At 41.2% G+C, this 24676-nt stretch overlaps 1 protein-coding gene across 1 annotated transcript in view; it reads right to left on the bottom strand.

Moving 5' to 3' along the window:
* Window positions 1-24676, bottom strand: part of foxp1b (forkhead box P1b) — a 164921-nt gene that overhangs the window by 112072 nt on the left and 28173 nt on the right. Inside the window, exon 3 of the mRNA XM_039797612.1 lies at window positions 15310-15353. The gene's annotated coding sequence lies outside the window, so the exon portion shown is untranslated. The remainder of the gene's footprint in view (window positions 1-15309; window positions 15354-24676) is intronic.

The raw sequence follows: 24676 nt of genomic DNA, 5'->3' as shown, positions 1-24676 counted from the left end.
AAAAGCTTCTACACTAGAAGCCTATCTGACATTGCTATAGCTAAATTGAAGGAAGATATTCCAATAGCATTTAATTCAATGCCATTTCTTAATATAACAGAGGACTCTTATGTTAACTTTAGTCCCTCCCAAATTGATAATTTTGTAGACGGTGCTACGGCCTCGCTATGGACTACTTCAGACTCTGTTGCTCCTCTCAAACGCTACGCCCTGCCATGCTCTGCTGTGCCCTGCTACATCTGCTGTGCCCTGCTACAACTACTATTTCTAGTCACTGTTCCATTATCTTTATTGTGACTATTATTGCCACTGTCACACCCCCCAACCGGCACCCTGGGTCTGTCCGAGGTTTCTCCCTTAAAGGAAGTTTTTCTCACCAACGAGCTTTCTTCCTAAAAGGGATTTTTACTGCTTGCTCTTGGGGGAATTACTGGAATTGTTGGGTCTTTGTATATTATAGAGTGTGGTCTAGACCTACTCTATCTGTAAAGTGTCTTGAGATAACTCTTATGAATTGAATTGATACTATGAATAAAATTGAATTGTGCATAACCTCCGTTGCTTCTCTCCTTTGTCTTTGAAGGGCTTCCACTCTCTCCTCATCATCGTTGGAGAGGGTCTCTTTAGTTTTTCTTTGCCTCACCGATCCACTGCCACCGGCTCTGTATTTTGGTTTTTCTTTATCTTTCCCTCTTCCTTTAGCTTTCCCTCGCACCTCCGTCGCATCGCTGATCTCTGACTCTGCTCACGTGGAAAAATATGTAGCCTACGCTGTAAACATTGCCTTACACGATTAATTTCGGACAATATACAGAATAACGATAGCACTGATACTCATTACTGGAAGCCATGTTAATCTTGGAATAATACGGCCACCGTAGGAGTTAAAACATGCTCGGAATGGGAGGGGCTACAAAGTAATATTCAGTTGGTTGTCATATACAATTCACAGCTAAATGAGAGAAATTCTAACACAATGTACCTTTAACGCTAAAGCAAGGAACACAATGCCACAAAAAACGAACCGATCGAGACAGCAGTAGACCAGCAACTCCACTATTTGTCAATGGATTCTGGTGGCTTTGAGAGCATAGATAACGGCTTCAGTTCCCCGTCGTAAAGGGTGGTCTGACAGCAAGGTAAAGCAGCAAAAATATTCTAGATATAGCGCACACTTGAGGATTTTAAACCAGCTCTGTGTCATGGTAGTGTGTTTATAGATGAAAGGCTTTAGTCCACCATTTCTTTTCCTCAGACCAGAGTGATACTTATTGTGCAAAGGAATTTGAATTAAAGCCTTTGTATATGGTTGTTATATCACAACTATGAACCAATCAGATTGCTTGATTTGAGCTACCCGTTTTATAAGCGTTTATTTTATCATTTAGGCACTTTGAGTGAAAAAATTTTAGATTTGAAATTACAACGCCAGACACACAACTAGAGCTGCAATTAACGACTATTTTCATTATCAATGAATCTGTCAATTATTTTCTCTATCAGTCAATTCATTATTTTGTCTTAAAAATGTTATGACATTTTTTGATAAAAAAAAAAAGAAATACTCCAATTATTAATAGAATAATAATTTCAGGTCTTCACACAACTGTTTGCATTTATTAGCTACAAGTCTGGATTAACAGAAGTACATTTCCAGGATAATTGATAATTGCCTTGTCATCACCTTCCACTATGTGTGTGTGTGTGTGTGTGTGTGTGTGTGTGTGTGTGTGTGTGTGTGTGTGTGTGTGTGTGTGTGTGTGTGTGTGTGTGTGTGTGTGTGTGTGTGTGTGTGTGTGTGGTGTGTGCGTGTTGCTGTCCTCAAACTCTGTTCGCTTTGGGAAACAACACCAAACTTGGAGCTGGCAAGCTACACGCTGAAAACGTTTTGAAGAAACTTTGGATCGTGCAACAAGGAAGGCCTGCTTGATGCATTAACTATCTAACTGGGATGTTTTAGGACTTATTGGTGGGGATTGCTGTAGGCGAAGTACACACGGCGATATGCTGGTAAGAGCAAATTAGGTTTAACCATGTATCCAGCTAATTTATAAAAAGATCACGTTACTGTATTGTGTGAACAGCTGACTTCATTTAATATTTTATGTCACTTTTTTTTTGCGGGGTGCAAACCAAGTCTCTTCCCGAGACCATTTTGCAGAGCCATCGTCGCTGCCTCCAGAGCTTAGCGCCGCCCAAGATAATTGTGATTGGTTTATAGAAAGGCAAACCAACCCAGAGTGTTTTTTACTCCTATCCTAAAATGTATAGGTGGTGTAGCCAGAACATAGTCCACAGCGCTGTGGAGATACTGTAGGTCTAGGGTTGGGTACCTTTCGCATCTGAACCAATATCAGTACCGATACCAGTACCTGAACCCAACGGTACTTTTTTTGGTAATTTCCCTCTGTAATTACAAAAAAATTTATTCAGTTGTAAAAATTATTCCAAACCTATTTATCTTATTTACTTAGAACATTGTGTTATTTATTTTGAATATTTTACACGGACAGAAATTAATAAAATATTCTTATATTTGTATATTATTCTTTTTTAGCCGGTTTTATTTTCATCATGACCGTTTTTAATTGCTCTTTAATGTTTCATGTAAAGCACTTAGAATTGCCTTCTTGCTGAAAGATGCTAGAGAAATAAAGTTGCCTTGTCTTACAACCTCAGCCTGTCAGTCAGTCCCCAGGGCACAGAAACCACTGTTGTTCCTGCTCGTCTCACAGGAAGTGTAATGTCAACAGCACCGCGACCGCTTTCGGCTCGCCATTAATATCATATCACAGTGAATGGTGTCTGCGTGAAGTTTTGAAAAACTGTAACCACACTTGAAACCACTTTATCGGCATCGCCGTGACTCACACAAAACTGCAGAGCTGACGTTGTTTGCTCCGTCCGCACCTCTGCGCGCGCACGTGTGTGTGTGTGTCAGAGCTCCGCTCTCTGTCAACATGCAGAGAGGACAGATAAGCTTGCGCTTACGCACTCTCAGGTACCGAAATTTGGCACCGTTTGATTTTACGTGAAACCAATACTTGGTAATACCGACGTGATTCGGTCGGTACTGGTAAAAGAACAGGATTCGGTACCCAACCCTATGTAGGTCGGACAATGCGAGACTAATTAGATACTTAATTGACTTCCTTCATCACTTTACAATATTACACTACATTGCATTGTATCTCGTCTATATCCTCTACGTTCCATTTCCGGGATTGCTCCGGTGCCGCAGGAAATTCCGCCGGATGCATGTTTATTCACAGATGTCTGTTTCCTTCCTTGTTCTTTGTGTTGGAATTTTAAACTCCGGTGGATTTCAGAGGACTATGGTTAACTGCTCCTCAGATCTCTGCAGGGTAAATCCAGACAGCTAGCTAGACTATCTGTCCAATCTGAGTTTTCTCTCGTATGACTAAAACAACCTTTGAACGTACACGTTCCAACAAAACAACTTCCTTCCCGAGGCTATTTTGCAGCGACACCGTGCGGAGCTTAGCGCCGCCCATGACGATTGTGATTGGTTTAAAGAAATGTGAATAAACCACAGTACGTTGTTTTCTCCCATCCCAGGAATGTTGTGTGGACTAGCCAGACCCGCCTCTATAACGCTGTGGAAGAAGGTCTGGCAAAGCTACAGCTACAAAAGACCACACTGTATCCAAATACTGGACATGTAGTAGTAACTCTTACTCAGGAACTACAGTAAAACACAATGCTATCTACATACTGTACACCAACTCTGTCAACCACTTACAGTACACACCTGCAAACATAAGACTGGGCATGCACACGTACATACAGTACATCCACCAGTCATAAAAGGCAAAGGGGGGGGGACAGGGAGGATAAAAGATAATGAAACCTTTACAGACTTACCCATGATCAGTTCAATAGACTTTCATCATGTTCATGAAACTGTATATTGATGCACATTCCCTCCAAGCACTGAGTGTTTAGAAATCCACTTCTGAAGAGGAGAAAGCTGCCAGTGAAAGTAGCAGGTATGAAGTAGTTGAAGTGGAGTGTGTGCGCGTGTGCGCGAGAGAGGGAGAGAGAGGTATGTGGTCTAAACACAACAAAAGCTGTTGCCTTGCTCTAGATTAAATATGCAGGAAGCGCTCCCTTTGCATAAACACAAACACTCACCAAATGAAGAAGTGGCACAGAGCAGATGCCTGCTGAGAGCCCTACCTGTCCTGGCCTCTTTTAATTAGACAAGAGCAGGCAGAACAAATGAACATCAACACGTTCACATGAGGCAGAACAAAAGGAAGGAGAAAAAAATAAAAGGAAATACTTCCTCAATCTTCAAAAAAAAAAATGTCCTTAATGAGAAGAACAGGCCTTTATAGAGAAGCCATAAAAAGGTGCACACATTTCACAAGTCACAAAGAAGATATTTAATTTGTGTTCTGGTATATCTTGTTTGCACCTTGTCATGTACTCCACAGGAGTATTCTACATTATATTGTAGAACTGTATTATATACAACAAACCTTGCACATTACTTTGCCAATATTGCTTTGTTGATTGGTAAAAAATAAATCCAATTGTCTGATATAATAGGAATACACATGAATGTGACCAGAGCATGAAGAGTTTAACATGAAACTGCTTAATTACAACCTAAAACACCAATTACACTTTAAAATATCAAATTTAATTAATTGAAGTAGGTCATTTTTGGTGAGGGTTTTCATTAAAGTATGTCCTGGATTTTTCTTTTTTGTTATGCACATGGTGATCTTTAATTCATCTTTACACATGCTTCTCCGCTACACACCTGGTGGAAAAGGAAAAAAATAAAAGCTGAATTTTAATCCGCAGAGAAAAATGATTTATACCAAGTCCATTGTCCATGTCTTCTTTTCTTAAGAGTCTCAATTACGTCCCCACTTTCCTCCCTCCCTCTTATTATCTTCATCTGTCTCTACCTCTGTTTTTTTCTCATTAAGGACTGGAATGCAGAAGTATGCAGTGCTGGGGGAAACTGCCAAAGTAAAAAAATAAAAAAAACAGAAGCGAATGGGAGCTGAGCCCCTCCAGAAATTCTGGAGAGTGGCGTCAGATGCTGAGTGACATACTGATGCGGCCAGTCAAAAATGTCGTTTTCATGTGAAACCCTCTCAAATGGATCAGGGGGAAGGGAGAGGGGGCGCTATGGGTGAGGTGACACTTGGTGAAGGGAGGCTGCAAAGGGAGAATTTGAGGAGAATCAGAGAGAGAGAGAGAGAGAGAGAGAGAGAGAGAGAGAAAGCAGAGCAGAAATGAGACCTCTGGAAAATAAACAGGGTGTAGTGTTTCAAAGGCAAGGGGGACACAGGCATTCCATTGTTCGAGCCAATTATCAGTGGAAAATAATAACAACAGATGGATCCAGAGCGGCCAACTTGTGCCGGAGCACCCTGGCGCTGGAGAACAGATGATGAAATGTGAGAGTGCTTTTGGAGGGGTTGGGGCATGTGGTCACACACACCAGATGTGAGCTTCCACAAGGACAGTTTTAATATGTGCTCTCTCTGGCCACCACTTGTGCCACGCAGCTTGGGCCTACCAGACAATGGTTTGGTCAACACCTCCACGTGTTCAAAAGGGCCGCCGGAAGTCAGATGATACACATGACTCCGACGTTGTGGGGTGATCAATTTCAAATCCGTGCATTCCTTTTATGTCCAACAAAGCAGGGTCATCTGATAGCGAACACATGCTTCATCGCTGTACGTGGAGGAACAACACAACATCGTGAAGCAGGAAGAATGAAGATATTTTTTTCTTCTTCTTCTTCTTCTTCTTTTTTGCCCCAGATTGTCTTTTATTTAAATCAGCACATATCCCAGATGACCTGTTGTGATGGTTTCATTTGATGTTTTCCAGCGTGCCTAACGTTCACAGACAGGCAGAAGCAACAGTGCAGCGGAGACAGACCTCATTGACTCTGGCTTCATTCACAGATCCCTCATATCAGCAACAGACTGACAGGCAGCGGAGGGGGGCTGCAACCTTAAAACAAAACCAATTCTCTGTGTGACTTGTCAAGGGTGGGAGTTGTCTGCAGATAGCAGTACAAAAGATCTGCCCTTCCTTTTCACAAGAAAAGAGAAGTTTTCGTTTCATTAACTCCAGACTAAAGCATAATTATCTCCCTATAGACCTTAATCACCAAACGAAGGATAATAGAACAAAAAGCAGTTTCTTCTTCAGTCATTAAAGTTTTATTTTTTTTTTATGTTGTTGTTCTTTTTTCTGTCCTCTGCACTTCAGATGAGTCCATCAAATGATACAAAAGAATCAGGGGGGGGGGGGAGAAGTAAAGTCTCATTTTCAAATATTGTCTGTTAAACACAGATTTTGGCTATGCAATAGAGCCCTTTGCTTAAGTGTGCAATCTTTGCCCTTTTTGCCTGTTTGACCTGACGGATGGCCACTGAGAGGAGAAGGCAACACAACCAGCAGACATACAGAGGACTGAAGTGGCAAATGACTATGATTGAAAATGCTTGAAATAAAAGCAATTCCAATGCACCACTTTGGAATTGTATATAATCTAAAGGCCTAACCTTGCCGATAGGTGCTTGTGATACCATACCCTAAATGATAAATCCCTGGAGAATTGCACATAAGGAGAAAAAAATATATAAAACAGAATGCAAAACTTTGCCTAGATTTAATTAGCTTATGAGAAATAATTGCCATTAGCAAATCTCATCAGATGGGGTTGAGGCGTTTTTCCTGGGGGGGAGGGAGGGGGTGGGGGAAGGGAGGAGTCATATTTTTGGTCGATGGGGGGACAAAGGGCTTTCAAACAGGAATTGGCGAGCCATCAACCGTTTTAGTGCACGGAGACTGAGGTCGAGTTAATTAGACTATTGTCATTTTAATCAGGACAGCTCGGCGGCCATCACTTCCTGAAAGAGCCAGTGGACTTTAAACGGCTGAAGGATGTGTGTGTGTGTGTGTGTGTGTGTGTGTGTGTGTGTGTGTGTGTGTGTGTGTGTGTGTGTGTGTGTGTGTGTGTGTGTGTGTTTTATATATATATATATATATATATATATATATATATATATATGTGTGTGTGTGTGTGTCTGTGTGTACTGTATATGTGTGTGTTTGTGTGTGTGCGTGTGCGTGTGTTGGGCCCGAGGTGTCACCCAGCCATGGGTTATGGAGTATGGTCTGGTTCTCTCACATGCTTAGAACATTAATGAGCTGGAGACACACCAAGGAAACAAAGACGCCTGGAGGATCACCAGGGGAAACTACTCGCCTCTGCTCTACTCATGTCTCTGTTCATTTGAAAAATAATTTAAATATCAAATATTTGAAATAATTTGCTTCTCCCTGGCTATCAGATTTTGAATAGAGAGTCTTTCATGTCTTCGTTATTATGTTCTTCACCGGCATTAGCATTTAAAACATAATCAATGTAACCATATTTTCAAGGTGCTTGCCATTATGTTTTTTTTCGGATTTCCATATTTTATGAATACAATTGGAAGTTCGTGATAACAGGCCAAAGAATGGCAAACTGATGTATGAAATCTTTGCTGAATATCATTAATCTAAAGAGAGTTTTTAATCAAAACTAACAAAGGACTGGATCCGTTCTAGGCTCGCTAGATTTACTTTGTGCCACCTTTTGTGAAAAAAAAGAAGGTAAAGAGGGTAAAACTGACGCCTCACTTGAGTTTAGCCACCAGCCCTCAGAGCGAGAGTAGGGAGGAGGAACCTGAATACTGGAGCTGTCAGTGGAGCTCTGCCAATCAGCAGGGGTGATAAAGCGACCAGACCGATATTAACACCAAAACATCTTTGTAACTTTTCCCCTGGCCATAGTTCAGGTCAGCTGTGGACAAGGTGACAAAGGTAACCGGCAGACAAATGCCGGTGAACTTCCCCTCTGTGACACTGCCGTCAGCCCCGGGGGCAGGACTGGCCAATGACATTAGCCAAGCGTCTGAGTACAAAGTCGACTAGCGCAATATTTCATATTCACCGACCTCAAGGGAAACTGCTTTAAAAGGGAACGGAGCGGTTCTAGCACTATTTGACTCCATGCCACTTTTCACTGCGTCTGTTTATGATTATATTAATAGTTCTGTAAGTTCATCGTTTTTTTTTTTTTTTTTTACATTCGTCATTAATATTTCACAGGGAGTTAATATTAATCTGATCAGAAATTATCTTCCTTCAATAATTCAATATACACATTAATAATTCAATAAAGAGAATGTTCAGCATATTTGAAGGGGGAAAAAACTGAAGACATTCAATAACAAGAGAATGTGAGAAATGAAGCCAAAGAAGTCAAACTGCAGCACCAAGCTAGCTAAACACAATAACAGCTCCATCTGAAATGCCAGTGCTCTGTGAGTAACTTCAACTGGACTGCAGCTTGTTGGCGACGTAAAGCTAACAAGCAAAAGCAACCTTCCGGTTTCACCTTCAACTGGTTTGTAATCCAGACTTAAATGCGCCGACTAACCAGGGGCCACGGCTTGCTGTATCTACTCGTGTAGCCTACATTCATCGATGAGACAGACATGCAGACAGTGAAGCCTCTGCGCCATTAAAAGCACTGAACTGCCCCGAGTTCCTCCATGAGAGATTTACAGGGATTAGATGGTGAAATAAAATGCCTAATCTTTATTTGACAGGGAAGCCAATCTCTGGCTCACTGGTCCACCCCTTGCAGTAGGCCCCTCTCTCCCAACTCACTTTGACTGCTACACATCTCAGGCTTATTTAAAACCACATTTAGGATGCATACTGTGCCTTGTATGAGGTTTCCAATTTTCATACAAAGATAGTGTCATTTTTCAACAGAGAATTCGTAGTGCTAGAAAGACTTATTCCATAAATGATGTCCTATATTGGGTCACAGCCTTACCTGCATGTGAGTACATCTTGATGGCTATTTTTTTAATGTAATTTCCCCTTTTTTGCGGTCTTAAGCTATGCCTGATTGAAAATCTAACCAATTTCCATCTGCAGTTTAATGACAGATGGAAAGAGATATTTCATGGAGATGTATAGTCCAGACTGATAAACTATTAATCACACTGCTGGACAATGACACCAGCTAAATTTAAACACAAAGTGAAAAGGCGTCAAGTAGCAGCCTCCCATGTTCCTTAAATTATTCATAACTGGGGGCTGTTATTGCACAGCATATAGAATTAAAACTTGCAGATTAATTACAGTGTGTGTCGATGGTGGCTACAGATGTCACAGCTTGGACTGACAATCCTTTAATATGTTTAACTCGGGCACATAGTGTTCCTCTTCCTCTCACCATCCTCGGTGTCTGCTCAGTGCCCACAAAATCACTGCCAAGGTGATGAAGAAGAGTGAGGAGAGATTGTGATGGTTATTTAGTGTCATGTATGTTTCTACAAGTAAAGTACAAAACTATCTAAAAAGGTCATCTATTGTTAACGATTTTAGTGTTTTTTGCATTGCATTCCAATACATCACGTTCCTGATGGTGGCTATGTTGCCAAATAAAACTGCATAATTTCTGGAGAGGTCCTTCCATTAAAAGACCTACCAGACACCAAAAACCAGCTGCACAAGGTTTTCTGATCACCGTTTCCCTTATGGTTTTGTTTCTCCAAAGCCTAAGGATCCAATTTAAATAAGTTGCACATAAGCTGTTTGCATATTGAGCTTTTTGTATGGAAAAAGCTCTGCTTGGAGCACTTACTGGGAGGAGAAATATATATTTTTTTTTAAATGCTGGAGCACCTCGTCGTTTCTATAGTAAAGGATTGCTCATGTAGTTTACCTGTTGCTCCATTGTATCTGATCCCACAGCTTAGTGTGCTACAGATGTTGATTTGTCTCTAATATCACATGGTCCACGTTTAGATAGGATGTAGTTTATCCTTCACTGTGATTGGTTGAATGAGATGAAAAAGGTTTGTTGTAACTCGGTGCTGTCTACATTTTTGGAAGCTCTGCTACACCAAACTGCAATGCAATGTGCAATACCTTTTCAAAAGTGGCCACATTCTGAGCACCTTTCACTTTAATTTTGTGTAGAATAGTCAGTTGCAACTAGGATAAAAAAACAAACAAAAAAACACCTGTTAACATCTGAAACTCTTTCCTTAAGTTAAAGAAAATTGGGGTTGGCAATGACTGTGTTGTCAAAAAACGCTGGTAGTTTAAACTAGAATGAGTGCTTTGGGTGTACTTTGCTTAATAAATGTGTCTACAAATTAGCACAGATTCAGCTGTGTGTGCACCATAAGCAGAAACACTGTCAGGTAGCCCATGATCTCTGCAAGTCGGCTACCTCATTGGTTTTATTCTTTTCTGTTTTTCCCCCTTTAACTGCAATGAAATAAAGATAAAACAAAAAAATCTTAATATCTCCTACTCCTGCACTCTCTCCTTTTTCATTACTAGAAAGGTAGTCGGTTATAGTAATGCATGTAAATAAAAATCAGATTGAGCTAGTTTTGATGTATTATGTACAATAATAACAACAACGTGGTAGTTGTTTTTTTATTATTAAGAGCTAACAAAAAGTTGGTACAGTTATTAGATGTTATTTTCCTATGACAAATGCTTTGTTTGTGTGCTCCATATCCTCCACTCAGTGTCCAGTGTGTTCTCTCTCCCTCTCTCTTTCTTGTTCCATCCCCAGCAGCAAACAGAGTTGTACGCAAATACTAAAAGCCATAATGCACTATATTGTTTGCTGTTAACATTTGAATATTGAAATGGTGTGTTTTAGATCTAGATATTCCCAGTGCAATTTCCATATACCGTACATGCAGACAGTTAAGTTTGCCCACGTTGCAAGTTAAAGACTTTGTGAGCCTATTTGCATCTTTTCTACACAATATGGGTACGACACCCCATCATTTTCATTATGTTCTTGCTTTATACATACTAACAATCCAAGTTACCTACGCTGATAAATAGCTAATGTACGTGGCCAGTGTCAGAGCCACAGAGCCGAGTATGTGAATCACCCACGTACATGTCACTTAACCAAAATGGCAAAGCTGATAAGCCATATTTACATAGCAGTGTTGCTGGGCGTGATTACTATCAGTAAAACTTCCTCCCCACGCTTTAATGGAAAGTTGGGATATAACTTAATGTGGGTCACAGCTGCCCTCGGGAAAATAGCTCAATTACAGCCGTGGATATAAACACTTATGTGGCTGTCGGAGCGGTAAACAGCTGTGGGGTGACAGTCTGGAGTACGTGATCAGTCAAGCAGCTGTTGCTGCACCTTCATTCATTCACTTGTTCTGATGATGGATTCCAATTTCTCCCCCCTCAAAGCTCAACATGTGGCCACACTATTTGCTTACGGGGCAGCGGCAATAGGCAGATTAAGCTACAGAGAATGTCATTAACATGTTCCCTGTGTTAAGCAAACGCCTGCTGCACTTTTACTGCCGCTGTCAAACACAACAATCAGTTTGCATGAAGTGGACATGGGCCATAATGAGTGGGACTTTGGTCCCCGCCTCTCTGTACAGGCCTCTCTATTCTGTTGCAGGACAGTTCTGAAAAATGACAGTGTTACAAACTTCTTTCCAAACTGGAAAAAAAAAGAAAACATAAAGAGCATTCAGAATGATGTCATGTGATGTTATTTTGTCTCAGCGCACTGTGCATTTGTACTCACACAGCGTATCGAAAAGGACATCCCCTTTGGCTGTTGTCTCATTGGGAGCCTACCTGTCACACGGCTGATATGACGCTCTTTGAATGCAGCGTGTACATGTGATCAGAGCGGCAGCAAGCACCCAGATGACAAAGTGACTAGGAGTGTCAAAGCGGCATACAAACAGGCCTGTCCTCTCCCAGACAGGAAGCTGGGAGCAGCAGAGGCGCTGCCTTGTCTCATCTGCCAGCAGCGCTCGCTGCCTCCCCGCCTCATCACAGCAGCCATGTCTGATGGCGTGCACAACTCCGCGCTGGACGGCTGTTTTGATTTCAGCCTGTGTGACACATCTGTTGCTTGTCACGTTGCGTTGTGCCTGTCTGCGAGCTGAGCGCGACCGGGGCAAATGTGCTCCTCATCCTTCTGTCCCGTGTTTACAAACAGGGGCTCGCGCCCACAAACAAGCCAGCATGGTACGCATCATGTGGAAGGTCAGGAGGCCGTAGGAGACACTACGTGCACACCTGTGCAGCTGGTGTCACAATCCATCAGTCCTGCTGCAAATGCACGGCGTGTAGGCTGTGGAATGTGAGTGCTCTGTATTAAAAGATGCATTATGTGCTAATAAACCCTGTGTGACATCTTAAGTAAAAGTCAGAAACAATTTGTGTTGATTGTGTATAATAGGGAAAAAGAAAAAAAGGTATGGATTTTGGTCCCTTTATTATCCTTTAAGTATACCCCATCATTGTACACTGCCAAATGAAAATCAATTATCTGCCTCACCATGTCTAATTGAGAAAGTTTGCTACAGCTGTAAATCAAATCTCCATCAAAAGGTGCATTCCGAACAACGTGCTCTTTATGGGCTTTTAAAGTACCTTGTAGGAGCATTTCACAGAACTACCAAAATCAAGGGTATTCTATGCCAGACTCCCACTGTCAGCTTAAATACATGAGCAATGACCATGGCTAATTGGATCCATCCCATCCATCCATCCATCCATCTATGAAGTACACATGCTATATCAGCGAAAATCAAACGACATTGTTTCACTCAGTGTGAGGCAAGCCCAGCACTAAAGCGCCAGAAAGGTATTTATTAATGGGATGTTACGGTAGCTTAGGACCGGCGCATTCACAAGTGCTTCATTTCTACGTCCTTGTCTTTCCAATCAATATTCAAAAGTGCCTTGTAATTACACGTTTAGGATTCATTTACATGCAAAGTGCCAGTGTGGCCATAAATTGCAGTAAAAAGTTCTGTCTGGGATTTTTATTCCCCCCTCTATTTTTCTATTATACTATTTTGGTTATCTATTTTATTTGTATTATGTCTAAATATTTTTGATAAACATACTTATTTCTTTCTCTATAAAACTCAAAAATAACAGCAAAAATGGGAAAAGTAAGCATTGTCTACATGAACAATTTGCATGAGTACCAAACCCCAGCCTGTTATGTAAATGCAATCCCTCTTAAGAGGGTGGGGAAAAATTCGAGATGGCTCATTTACATTGTCAAATAACACAACACTCATACTTTCCATTTACTATCAAACTGTTTTTCAAAAGCGCTAACCTGGAAACAATCAGTGTGTATGCGTGCATGTGTGGTTCCTCACCACCAAGTCAATGTAACAATACTGCTGAAATGGGGCTGGATGGTATACAACGTGACTGAACACCGTGACTGCCGTTCTGACCGGCCTCGTCAGACCACAAGACAACACGTAGCAGTGCTGGCACGGCAGGGAGGCACAACGCTGCTATGGGGGCTCTAATATATTCAAAGAGGGATCATTTACTTAAGGCTTGCATCCAAGGATCAGTCTGGCCTTCATTAGCCTCAATCTGACACGGATGTGAACAACATGTTGGCTTGCCACATGAACACTGCCCCTCCTCCTGCCGAACCCCAAACACTCAACTCCTCCTCCCTTCTCTGAGACCTGCACAGCAAATTCCTCTGGAAATATCACAGGTTGTTAGCATTCCAGAGAGAATTTTACATGGGTGTACACTCAGGCCTTAATTAGAGACCCTATTTGATCATTCAGCAGCTGGGCTTTATTAAAAATACGGGTTCACATCGCCCTACAGTCACCCCTGGCTCAGTGTGAAAGAGCTCACAGAGGCAGAAGAGTCTATGAAACAAGAATATGCATATTCATTACTTGATACATAGAGTCCCTGTACGGGAAATCTACGTCCCAGCGAAGCAGTATTTACACTCAGTTTAGAACAACATTGGAGTTTCCCTGAATATCTTCTCAGTGTCATCCACCTCTGATATGAAGAGGGCCTATATATATATATATATATATATATATATATATATATTTATTTATTTATTTTGAAAAGAAATGTCTCATTTAAATGTAAATGTATCAACATGGCTTCTGAAGAGAGTGTAATGTCCCATGACGGTCTAAATGCTATATCAGAGCTTCTTTTTATCCCAATCCTAACTCTGCAAAAACCTACATTTTAATAATTTGTAATAAGTTATATATACATAACATATATTCAAACATATAGTGCACAACTATTTTATATTAATGAACGTCCGTTACGTTATGAGTTGATACAAAGCTAATATAAGCCTATCGGCTCCACCAGACTCTCTCTGTATTTCTCAGTATGGCTGTGTTTATAGAATGGTGTCGTCCGGCGACATTCGCGCGCAGAAACTCAAGTTGGGCATTTTACGTCACCGCTGAGAACGAACAGCAGCGACGGTCAATTTGGAGATGAAGAGGACCTAAAAAAAAAAAAAAAACTACCTCTTCTGAAGAGTCCATCATGTTTTCTTTAATGCAATGTTTCCTCCTTCAGCTACTAGAAACTGATGGAGGAGGGGTGGGGGTGGTGCGCGACCACCGAAGGCTCGCGTCATGTGTACAGTGTTGTTGTCGTTACTTAGAATTCCTCACGGGGCGACAGAAACTACGTACTGTAGCTTTTAATAATAAACAAAACGCAACCTCAAATAAAAACATAAATAAAAACATAACCCTTTTACCAAGGGCCACTGAAAGCCTCAACCTAAAGGTCAGCTCAGAACCTGAGCTACATCGACCTGAAAAAGAATTGGAGAGATGCAAACTATATCTGACCAAGGTCGACAGGGACCATAAAACAAACACCGGGTTTAAGGTGAAGTCTGCTCCCCGTGAAGGTTGGCCATGTTTGCTGTTTACACTACAATGCGGGCTCTGAGATTGTTTTGCGGTGTGGAGTCTGCCCAGGGCCATTGTTTGTTTTTGACGTGTTTATACACCACACAAGGAGTAATGACTTCTAGGATAGTCAGGGGATGCAGACACTGATTCTTTACTTTTCAGGTTCCCAGGCGACTTTTAACACCGAGAGGACTCTGACACTGAGTCGGCCTCGTCATCGTCGCCATGTTCAGCGTCATTCAAATGGGATGTAAATATGTAACTGCATCAGGAAATGAGGTACATCGGTTACTATGCAAAACCTGCCTTATCATTTAGTTGCACTCAAACTCATAACAATTTCCATATATAATGTCCTTCTTTGAAAAGACATTCAAAGCCAGGTTGTCCAAAAGTTAAAGTAATGATGCCAAAAGCCAATACAGGAGTAGTGGTTCTGTGTTAACGGACTTGAACCGTCGACGGACGTGCATGAGGAAGTACTTACTTTGATCTCTGGCCCCACAGGATGTCACCACTGGAGTCTCCCGGCTGGACCGGCGAGGAGCAGATAGAAGGGGAGGAGAGAAGAAGAGGAGAGGAGGCAGGAAGGTGGGCGTGGTAGAAAGGGATGAGGAGAAACAGTGGAAATTATTAGAAACATGAATGTGACTAACAAAAAATGTTTTTCCACAATCACTTTTATTAAAGACCTCATATTCTCATTTTCAAGGTTCATAATTGTATTTAGTGGTTATATTAGAATAGGTTTACATGGTTTAATTTTCAAAAAACACCATATGTTTATTGTACTGCACATTGCTGCAGCTCCTCTTTTCACCCTGTGTGTTGAGCTCTCTGTTTTAGCTACAGAGTGAGACATCTCACTTCTGTTCCATCTTTGTTGGGAGTCGCACATGCGCAGTAGCTAGGTAAGGACTACTAGCCAGTCAGAAGCAGAGTATGAGGGCTTGCCCTGACAGTAAGGACTACTAGCCAGTCAGAAGCAGAGTATGAGGGCGTGCCCTGACAGTACCTAGGTAAGGACTACTAGCCAGTCAGAAGCAGAGTAGGGTGGGCCCTGACAAGCAAGCTAATGTGATCCAAAACAAACCCGCTTCAGCCGGTAACCTATGGCTTCGGCTCAGCCGTCCACGTTCGAACCCGAGTCGGATCCCGAAACACAGAACAGGGCAGAACAACCGGAACCAGCTTCGCAACCTTGACTGCAGCAAGAAGTTTCAGACTGGTCAGTTATTTAAATGTTAACAAATTAGTCTTTCATACGTAACGTTTTAATTCTGCACTGTCTCCTGGACATGGCAATACAACTATCTGAACTCTTCGGGCCTCCGCTCCAACTAGCTTGGTTTGAGGGCGTGCTAACGCTAGCAGCTAGGCGAGCATTATAACGTGGGTTAAAAAGTGACGCTGGACTACAATAGAGCTGTTTGGAGCAGTTTGTCAACAGTGTTTTCTGTGGGAGACGGTACGTAAGTCCCTTTTGGGTGGACTTTGGGCTTTTTCACTTTGTAAACCTATAACATGCACAAAAAAAGATATATATATATATATATCTATATATATATATATATCTATATATATCTATATATATATATATCTATATCTATATATCTATATATATATATATATATCTATATCTATATCTATATCTATATATATATATATATCTATATATATATATATATATATCTCTATCTATCTATCTATCTATCTATCTATCTATCTATCTATCTATATATATATATAACACAATAAAGGAAAGGGAAAAAGCCAAAAAGCACAATAAATACTAACAGCGAAGTCACCACAGATGCTTTTTGGTTGATTATGTGTGTGAGCGTACACACACACATGCTTCTCAGAGTATGAGAGCAAAAGTGGAGGAACACAAAACAGGTCACTTTGAAATTAATATTCATAATAGCAGAATTAAATAGGTTTCACAGTGTGTGTGTGTGTGTGTGTGTGTGTGTGTGTGTGTGTGTGTGTGTGTGTGTGTGTGTGTGTGTGTGTGTGTGTGTGTGTGTGTCCCCTTTAAATATATGTGGATATATATTTAGCATCTTAAACGACAACTCCCTTGATTAAACAAATAATGACACATTACAAAAACTGTAACTGGGTCCAAATTAATTGGAATACTGCACTAATTGCATTTAAACACTGCTCCTTCCCGACCTTGGATCAAGCGTGTTTTAATTACTCGCTTCTGAAGGCTGAATCCCTATAGTGTTGATGGACAAATAAAAACGGTGCAAGTTAGGGCTGGGCAATATATCGATAATTTATTGCAATCGATATAAGAGACTAGATATTGTCTTAAACTTTGGATATCGTAATATGACAAGTTTCGTCTTTTCCTAATTTTAAAGGCTGCATTACAGTGAAGTGATGTCATTTTCTGAACTTATCAGACTGTTCTAGCTGTTCTATTATTTGCCTTTACCCACTTAGTCATTATATCCACATTGCTGATGACTATTTATAAAAAAATCGCATTGTGTAAATATTTTGTGAAAGCTGTGAGAGCTCTGTAATTCAGTCCCACTGTCCCACTGCCCCATGGCCCTTCACCTTAACGCCTTCCCTCCGTTTGCAAACACAGAGGGAAGAAACAGCAAAATGTGTTTCCTGAAAGGGAGGAGAGGTGGAAAAAGCCCATCCTGTCCCGAGAATCACCGCCGCCACACCAGAGCCGTCGCCACTGGCCTTTCTGCAGAGGCAGCAAAAGTTCCCCGAGAGGGGAGTGTCTGCCAACCCAAACAGGGCTCATTCTCCTCTCTGTGGGCCGCCAGCCGCCCATGTGGGCCTGCGCTGGGCCTGCGCTGGGCTTCCTGAGGGCTCGCTGCAGCTGGAGCACTTTGAATAAAGGTAACAGCAATGTCACAGCTACTGTAAACTTGCTAGGCTGCTCCTGTCAGCAGGACGTTCCCAATCAAAGCAGAAACAACCCCACCTCAAACACAACGTTTTTTTTTTCTTCATTTTTTTTTGTTTTTCCACCGGCTCCAAGTCCAAACTTCCCACGAATTACAAAGAGAGCACACAGGCGAGAGGGCAACCACTGTTCCCTGATCTTGCCAAACAAAATGCCAAAAGACCGGGAGTGACATTCAGCTCTGGGGTTTAAAAATACGAGCAATTTGAAAATGATTAGAGTCTTATTTTATTGTTGAGCGCCTGACACAGGAGAGGAAACCAGAACAATCAAGCCGACTGACTTTTTTTTTTTCTGCTGAATTTAGAAACACTAATTAGTTTTGCTCTCGTAAAGCCAACCTGAAAACGACCAATTAGAAAGTGAAAATGAGACGTGCAGAGGAAACAAGAGCTTGTCATTTCTACAGTTTTGAGTCCCATATGCACAACTTTACTGTGATGACTTTTACACACACACACACACACACACACACACACGCGCAAGATGATTGGCATGCCACCTACTAAACCTGATGTCACGTACACACTCTGACCAGTTAATGGCACTTTACATCAAATAGCATTTTGCTTAGTTAGGAGGAAACCATTACAGATCTGTATGGCCACATCAAACCCGGGCTGAGCAGCATGGGCATGCAGATGTCTGAAGTACCAGGCTGGGCAGAGGATACAGCCCACCAGGCTGACCACAGCACCAGCTGGTTTCAGCTATAGACCTACCAGGGCCAAACTGTTACCCCCTCACAGGTGCCTTGTTCCTATGAATTTCCTCTTTCAAGGGTACTGGAATAATTCCTCCGAATGTAAAACAGTTTCATACTAACAGCGGGGGCTGGTACCTTCATGTACTTATATTTCATGCACATACAGTACTTTCCACCTGCTAAGTGGTCCACTTTAGTGAGTCATTAGAAATTAACGAACAACTGTGAAAATTATCTTCAGGAATTTCACTGCTATTCCCCAAGCAAACAGTGGCAAGTGTTTCATCACTGTCGGACTGAAGACGGATGAGCTGTCAGTGCCTTCCCCTGTCCAGGATCCAGCTCCTGGGCTGGGAAGTGGCTAAAAAAGGCCGGGACTATGCTTTTCAGGCCTGCGCCTTTTACTGGGAGTAATTCTCAGATGCCAGGTCGCTGCCAACGTCCTTGCAGCCAATGGCAGAGAGGCCAGTAAGTTCACATTAACTGCAGAGTGTAACTGCGCTGAACATCTGCTCATGAATGAGAGCGCTGCCCACTAACTCAGCGAGTTGAGGCCCACTGATGAAAAATTCAACGTTCTCCTGGCTGGCACGCTTGTTTTGCACAATTCTCCTGAGCCCCCAGAATTATATTAAGAGAATTTCAGCACGGCCTGGTCTATCTGAGAGAACAGCTGGCACTGAAAAGGGATCTGCCGCTCGGCGAGAGCTCAGGGACTTCACACGGGATCTGCCTTCTCCTATACCATTTGTCCTTGAAGGGAAAAAAAAATAATAAAAAAAATCAGTGTTAAGCACCCAGGTAATAATAAGAAAGCAGAGGCTACATTTAGCTGATTACACCACCCGTGTGTGCTACGGAGGACGGAGCATAACCAATGAAGACATGAATCGATATGGAGTGGAAAGAGAAGACAGAGGGGCAATTGTGACAATAAGTAGCTCCCTCAGGAGACCTATTCACTATACCTCTCCTTTGTCTGGCTTGTTTAGCTCATTAGATTGTTAACTAGGAAGGATCTGCCCCCAACCCCACAATATGGAATCAGTCTAATCAGAAACAGAAGCAGTCTGTTCAGGGGGCGACTACATCAAAGATTTTGGAAAAGTATGAAGGCAGTCCCATAATTCTGTCCTTCATTTGCTGCAATTATGTGCCTCATAAGTTTGTGATATTACTGGAGAGACAAAGTATAAAAGCTACTTTCCTATATATGAAATCAGAAAATCCTAACTGTCTATACAGTGACATGAACGGACAAATTATTTCCTCTAAAGATGATGAAATAGTTTCTCAGTTTAAAAATGCTAAGTTTAAGGAAGTGATGACTCCTAGCAAACACTAAGAATAAAAGATTACCACACACAGTAATTTCACTTCCGTCTTTCTGTGAAATACAGTTAACAGATTCTTATATGTCAGCACAGAACACAACCTGAGAGAAACTTTTCATCTCGTTTTTTTTTTTTTTTTTTAATCTTAATCTAGGTTTCTTGCTCTTTTTTACAATGCACTGAATGATGTGGAAATCATAGCAATTGCACCCCCACCCCCAAAAGACGTATTCTGTGAATATAATATTGCCAATGAAAACCAAGAGGATGTCTGGAGAGAAGCTCATTCAGCTGCTGACAAATGACAGCACTTTGTCTTCCTGACAAGATCCCTCCTTCATCAAATGTCCCAACTTCACATAGAAATAGGAAATCACACATTATCACACTGACAAACAATTACAACCATGTCATTAGCAGCAACCCTGGGCCTGAAGCCATTAACAAAACACAATGTTGCGCACCACGCTAACCATCAGAAGAAACAGGATGTAGATGAAAAGACACTGATAAATCAGTCATGACACAAACAACCTGCTGCTTACAGTTTGGGAAGGGTCTAAATGTTGGGAATGAGGGGTGAGAAGAGTCCCTTGTGCCAACTAAATAATAAGATAATCAAGAGCAATCAAAAGTTCCTCATCTCCGAATAAAGATTCATGTCTTTGTGATTGCAGAGCAGTGCTTGGCTTATATTAAAAGTCAACACTTTAGAGGAGTTTCTCTCTAAGTGACTTAATCAGATACAAAGCATTAGTATCTTTTTTAATACATCTCCCGGTGTCAGCCAGCAAATGAAAAAGCTAGCCTCTGTAAATATGACTGCTTACTTCTAACACAAACATTGTTGACACCTAATGTAATTTCAGCGGGACATCCAACTGAAAGCACACCGGGGTAATATAATGCTCTTAATGAGAATTCCTTCCAGCTTGAGACCTTGGCGAGATAGCCATAATGCATGGCTTCTCTTTTTAATAAAATAATTGTTACAGTTATTAAAGATGAATCTCATCACAGTCGAGATGACAAAATAATTCATTACCAAAACCAAGGCTTTAAATAGCTGCAAATTATAAAGCCCTACCCCCCACGCCTTGAAAATACACTTCCAGATAAATGGGTTCGTTATTTCGTATAAATATTGAATATATGCTGCCCTTGAAAAGGAAAGAAATATTGCAACTGTCCATTCAGACGTTTGCAGACACACAATGCACCTTGAATCAATACTACAGGAAAACCTATCAATAAACAACAAAAACTAGAATTAATTTGCCTATATCATTATATATTCTAGTTTTAACTCATCGAACTGTGGCTGCAGCATTTGTTTTATATTCAAACAAACCTTTAAGGAACATCTAAAGCTTGACCTATATTGTCATTATTATGTATTGCTGATATTCGCATTACAGTCATAACAATGCATTTCTGTATTAAATCTACATTTAATATTTATCAATACTTTCATTATGTCCACTTACATGCATAATGGTGGTTACTATACCTGCTCATGCAAACACACACTACACATATTGTGCAATACAGGCTTCCACTTCCCTTTTTCTTGCATTCATTGTTGTGTTGTATTGTGTTTCTGAATTGTTTATACAATATTACTTATCAGATCCAATAGCGGTATCTTAACGTAACTAACCATTCAAATTATGAATTAATAAATTGATTCATCTAGGTTCACATCTATGTCAGCAGTAAATATAGCCACATGGTAACAACAATACTAATAGTTTGTCTTTTGGAACCTGCAGTGTTCCTTCTAACAGGACCTCCATGACAGAGAAAGCGTTGGAACACGTTTGTACAAACTCCCACCAATCCCCCCCCACCTTCCCATTCACAGCTCTCTTTTATCTTTATTTATGTATTCAAAAGAGATAATTTACAGTGATGGCATGGAAACTTCCCAGCATGCCTTTTAACCTGTCGTTTTTCACTCTCTCCGCTGCAGGATGTCCAGAGGAAATGCTTTATTAAGATCCTGCCGACATGAAGAGCTGCTGTGACTTACTGGTGCATTACTGTCTAAAAGGCAAAGTTATTTAGACCAATAAAAGGCTAATATATTGTTGGAGTGGAATTACATATAAGTTATCTCTGCCTTAATAACATCACCGCAACCCCTGATGTTGTTTAGATCAATAAAGCCCATTAAAGTACAGACCTCAAGCGCAGATAAGGCTGGACTGCCACAGCAAAATACTGCTCGCCGGCATCTGAGAGATCAGAGGTCTTTCTCCGGCAAACGAAAAGTGGCCAAAATGAGAAAAACACTTCAAACTAAATACCATAAAAACTTTAAATCCAATAAAGTTCATTGTCTGCCTTATGGAGCCTTCTGGTCTACTGGCAAGGCAGATAAACAAGTAAAAAAAAGATGGTAATGGATGTTAGATATTAGTCAAGCAAAGAAAAGGTGTGTGTGTGTGTGTGTGTGTGTGTGTGTGTGTGTGTGTGTGTGTGTGTGTGTGTGTGTGTGTGTGTGTGTGTGTGTGTGTGTGTGTGTGTGTCGGGGAGCCCTCAGCTCCACCTCTGTGCTGAGCTTCCTTTTAGGAAGAGGACATTTTTCTTCTTTCAACATGATGTCATTATAAACACTTGCTTATTCACAGATTGGCAGGGGGGAAAAAAGAGAAAATGTACAAATGAGTGAAAGTAAACTACAAAACCAGAAAAAAAAGTCACTGTCTGAGTATATGGACGGAGTATAAGGTCTGATGACAGTACATCCCAGTGTTGTGAATGTGGTTTTCCATCATGCTGTGCTCATTCTTAGCAGTGTCCACCAGGTGATGCACTAAATCATCTGTGCAACAACTGTCCATCAGCCGCTGAGGTGTGATGACCACAGTCTGGCCACTCCCTCGAGGCTCAGAAAGGAGAAAAGGACTCAGGAGTGTGTGTATTTTGTGTGTGTGTGTGTGTGTGTGTGTGTGTGTGTGTGTGTGTGTGTGTGTGTGTGTGTGTGTGTGTGTGTGTGTGTGTGTGTGTTCGCTTTTGGGACAGACTGCAGACCGTGTTCACGTGCACTTGTAAATTGCAGCACACAGAGACACCACAGTTCTCCACAGGAAACCACAGGAAACAGTTTTGACGCTATCTCTATGAGCACGCGAAATGACAAACAAGATTTTTTATTTTCTTTTTTTAAGTACAGCGTGTCCCCTTTATACACTGTCAATAGGAAGTTTACAGACACCACAAAGATAATCAGGTGGTGGAACTGCACTCAAAACAGAAACAACCACTGTTTCTGGTGCTTTTTGCGCCCTCTCCCATCACTGTGTATTTCAGTGAAATGACCACTCTGATTCTGTAAGGTACTAAGACTCTCCCAAAAATGCTTTCATCCTTTTTATTCCTCTCTTTTTTTCTATATTGATGTCATCATCTAGCAGCTGCATTGATTAAAACAACCAGGCAAGATTGTTCTTACACTAACTTTACCTTAATAACGTAAACAACAGTTTAATTATTTTCTTCACATACAATAACATTTGACGAGTTGAAACTTCTCTCAGCTTGGAGCCTATATGGAGCCAGAGTGCAGCCCTGTCATTTTCAGACAGAGCCAGATTATCAGTGTGACTAGAGGCTTGCATTTCAAATATTTCTTTTAAAAGCCATTGAATCTAAAATCAAGCTAGAAATAAGCAGAATCAGACAAATTCAACAGAGAGATCTTAAAGAGGTCCGAAGAAGTATTTGTTAAACACAACATGTGAGTACAAGACCTTTAATAAGGACAGAAAATACAGAGACAAGGCAGAAGACACACACACACACACACACACACACACACACACACACACACACACACACACACCGCTGTAATGATTGTGAATAATATCCCTGCAAAATGATCAACTCTGACAATGTAATATTACCCAACAATAAATACATCATGGACACAAAATAAGGAGAGAAGAAAGAAGAGGAATAAAAAGCAGATAAGAGAGACGATCTTCCACCAGCTCCAAGTGACAGCATAAATAAAGTGTGGCACATATTTTACCTTCTTCAATTATCTGCCTTTTGACATGTAAGCTGAGCACAGTGTAATTAACATCTCAGGAGATAATGGGGTCGCTACTCACTGATCAATCTCACACATATATTATTTGCCTTTTACCAATCCAACCTCCTGTTATCCTAGGAAGGAAATATTCCACAACAGATTTTTCTTTTTTCTTCTTTTTTGGTTTGAGGCATTTAATGAAACTCTGGTAATAGGCCTAATGACTCATCCCATTGAGCTCATGTTCCAAAACATCAATTAAGCCAGGACCCAGCTTAAGCTCAACCAGAGCTTTTGCTATCACAGTAAATAACAAATCTTTTCCGAGACATGCAAGCTGTTACCATGTTGTCATTATCAATTACAGAAAGCAACACACAGCAGGCGTTGCAATACTTTAAAGCTTAAATTAGCTTTAATTAAAAGGAGAAGCATGTATGACGTGTTCTACTGAACATACAGTCAACCCATATTGACCATTTAATAAAGCTGCTTTCACAAATAATCCCTGAGTTCCAAACGAATGCTGATTGCCTGGCCCCCAAAACTTTGAACATGACAGAACTCCTTCAGGTTACTTGCCAGACGCCTTTGAACAAACCTCAAATCAGCCCAGAGATTTATGTTGTTTATGTTACGTCATGTTGCTTCTGTCAGGTCCAAAGCTGAGTGTCTGTACCCTGGCACACAGCTAAACCACAGGTGCAGTGTTGTGTGTGTGTGTGTGTGTGTGTGTGTGTGTGTGTGTGTGGGTATACAGTGTACAGTACAGTACAATAAGAGCAATATTTGAATACCTTAAGGGGAGAAACCACACTTCCTCTTTAGGAGACT

This window comes from Perca fluviatilis, chromosome 4 (genome assembly GCF_010015445.1).
Source record: "Perca fluviatilis chromosome 4, GENO_Pfluv_1.0, whole genome shotgun sequence".
Lineage (NCBI taxonomy): Eukaryota > Metazoa > Chordata > Actinopteri > Perciformes > Percidae > Perca > Perca fluviatilis.
The sequence above is the reverse complement of the archived record's forward strand: the minus strand, read 5'-3'. Positions and strand labels throughout refer to the sequence as shown.